The sequence below is a fragment of the Oratosquilla oratoria genome, chromosome 32 (genome assembly GCF_046742065.1).
Source record: "Oratosquilla oratoria isolate Oo_2021 chromosome 32, ASM4674206v1, whole genome shotgun sequence".
Lineage (NCBI taxonomy): Eukaryota > Metazoa > Arthropoda > Malacostraca > Stomatopoda > Squillidae > Oratosquilla > Oratosquilla oratoria.
In genome coordinates, this window is record NC_134808.1 from 9812527 (window position 1) to 9815920 (window position 3394).

Consider the following 3394-nt stretch of genomic DNA (forward strand, 5'->3'; position numbering starts at 1 on the left):
GGCTGCGCCGGGGGGCTTGGCCTGCGGCGCACCTCGCTTCGCTCGCGGGGGGCTACGCCCCACCTTCAAACAAAGGCTATAAAATAAACAACTGTAAATTATTCACCTCTTTTATTTTCGTCATTTTTGTTTTTTAGAAGAATATTTTTATTTTGACTTACGCCCACGTGTTTTTAGTCTATATTTTGGTGGAGTCCCGTAGATCCGCTCGAGTCCTCAAGATCCGCTCGAGTCCCAAAGATCCGCTCGAGCCCTCAAGATCCGCTCGAGTCCCAAAGATCCGCTCAAGTCCTCTAGATCCGCTCGAGTCCCAAAGATCCGCTCGAGTCCTCTAGATCCACTCGAGTCTCAAAGATCCGCTCGAGTCCTCTAGATCCGCTCGAGTCCCGCGACCGCGTATATGCGATTTATACCCTTACAGGGATGGCCCGTGTCACGGGGTCCGTCATTGTAATCTTTTTGCCGGATCCCCATTCAAATCGGTTAGGGACGTCGTGATATTGAAACATTTTGGAGAATTTTATTTTTTCGTCCCGCTCTCAGCCAATCAGCCTTCTCCGTTGCCGTGACGTCACCGCTCTCGGCCAATCAGTTGTCTCCGTTGCCGTGACGTCATCACTCTCTCAGCCAATCAGCGAGTTGAAACTCACCCAGGAATTTGCAAAGAATATTTTTAGGACAAAGTGTCACCGTAATACCACCTTTCCCCGACGTCCACAGCGTTTTTTAGAAGAATATTTTTATTTAGAAGAAGAAGAAGAAGCAGAAGAAGAAGAAGAAGAAGAAGAAGAACGCGAAGAAGAAGAAGAAGAAGAACGCGAAGAAGAAGAAGAAGAAGAAGAACGCGAAGAAGAAGAAGAAGAAAAAGAAGAAGAACGCGAAGAAGAAAAAGAAGAAGAAGAACGCGAAGAAGAAGAAGAAGAAAAAGAAGAAGAACGCGAAGAAGAAGAAGAACGCGAAGAAGAAGAACGCAAAGAAGAAGAAGAAGAAGAACGCAAAGAAGAAGAAGAAAAAGAACGCGAAGAAGAAGAAGAAGAACGCGAAGAAGAAGAACGCGAAGAAGAAGAAGAACGCGAAGAAGAAGAAGAAGGAGAAGAAGAAGAAGAAGGAGAGGAACAGGAAGAAGAAGAAGAAGAAGAAGAAGAAGAAGAAGAAGAACGCGAAGAAGAAGAAGAAAAAGAACGCAAAGAAGAAGAAGAAAAAGAAGAAGAAGAAGAAGACGAAGAAGAAGAAGAAGAAGAAGAAGAAGAAGAAGAAGAAGACGTATAAGAAGAAGAAGAAGACGAAGAAGAAGAAGAAGAAGAAGAAGAAGAAGAAGACGAAGAAGAAGAAGAAGAAGAACGCGAAGACGAAGAAGAACGCGAAGAAGAACGCGAAGAAGAGGAGGAAGAAGAACGCGAAGAAGAAAAAGAACGCGAAGAAGAAGAAGAACACGAAGAAGAACACGAAGAAGAATAAGAAGAACGCGAAGAAAAAGAACGCGAAGAAGAAGAACGCGAAGAAGAACGCGAAGAAGAACGCGAAGAAGAAGAAGAAGAAGAAGAAGAAGAAGAAGAAGAAGAAGAAGAAGAAGAAGAAGAAGAGGAAGAATCCCACCTGACCCCGACTTACCCAAGCGCTTTTTCAAGAATATTTTTAGGACAAAGTGTCACCGAAATACCACCAGTCCCCAACTTCCACAGCGTTTTTTAGAAGAATAATTTATATATATATATATATATATATATATATATACACATATATATATATATATACATATATATTTATATTTATATATATATATATATATACATATATATTTATATTTATATATATATATATGTATACATATATATATAAGTATGTGTATAAATATGTATATATATACATATATACATATATATACACATATGTATATATATATTGTTATAGCCAACCGTGAATCAACCGATTTTCAAATCGCCCGCCTACTACTCACTGCTTCGAACAAGATTCATAGCCGATGCACGTCCGTACAACGTTCGAGTTCGAATCTCGCCATGAAGCTTTGACCCCGCCTACCTAGGGTATAAAAAGAGCCTCCCCGGCTGTCCACCCTCTCATACCTTCACACCACCCTAGGTCTCACCGCTTCGACGCTGTACATTGGTGCATTGCTGTTTTGTACGCAAGTGTTATTAGTGTAGGCCAACTTGGACTTGTATATCTTTGTTATATTTTCTATGTATTGAACTTTTATTTGTCTTGTATGTATTTGTCTATGTTTAATGTCCCAGTGTACGTTGAGTGTACGTAAATGATAATTAAAACTTTATTTTTGTTTGTTTGTGTAAAATATAATTAGTTAAGTTTCGTGCAGACGTCTATCTTACCTCAACCATAATCCTTATAATTCCTACTTACATTCAGTCTCAAATAGAGCTTTTTCTCGGAACGTATTTTACCTATACGTTCCACGTTTATTGTTGTGGGTTCGCTTCTCATCTGGAACTCGACTTACCCCTAGATTCCTAAAGTTCCACTCATTACGTTAACTCAGGCCAAACCCAGCAAGCAACCCATGACAATTTGGGGGCCTGCCAAGGGATATATGGTATTCTATATCTACGTGAAATAGATTAGTGACCCGTAGGTAAGATCGAAGTCTGCTAACCTCTTAACGTCAATTATCAGTAACACGTGCGATTGTCACTTTGCTCATTACCGTACACTCACTGTCACTGAATTGTTTACGCTTTATTTAGATTTTCAATATTACGTTAGGTTAGATGATAGGATATAAACTCATAAGTGTTCGATTTGTGCTTGATTATCAATACGTTAGGTTAGATGATAGGATACAAAACTGTAAGGTATCGATTATTCGAAGTGTGAGACCCCGACATTCATATGTCCGACATATCCAACCGGTTCCAAAGGAGAACCCCCTATTTCTTAAGTTCGCAGTTACTCATCCAAGTAACTTACCGGTACTCGACTACCACCTCCCTCCCGAGTTAACTAGCGATCTTCCTAAATTACCCACTTGCTGTAGCCCTAACGTCGAACAAAAGTTACGACCCCGTTATAGTGACCTTTCCTCAGTAACTGTGCCTAGGAGATTTATACCATCCCCCCACAGCTTCGAAAGTTAACTATACCTGCACAGTAAGCCGTGTATTCTAAGATTCAGACCATTAGTTAGCCATAATCTGATTCAGCGACAGTCTATGTGTGAACTATCCTCTTTCCTATCGGGAAACCTCGAAGCAAACTACACGAAAGTTACGGGCGTGTAGTTTGAGCGCTGAACCATAGTATACACACCGTCTATAGGATAAATGTTCATAGACCGGGTTCTTATAGAGACCCACCATAGATTTCACTCCCCCCGAACAGGGATTTAGTCAATTTTTTTGTGTGTGAAGTCCAAGAA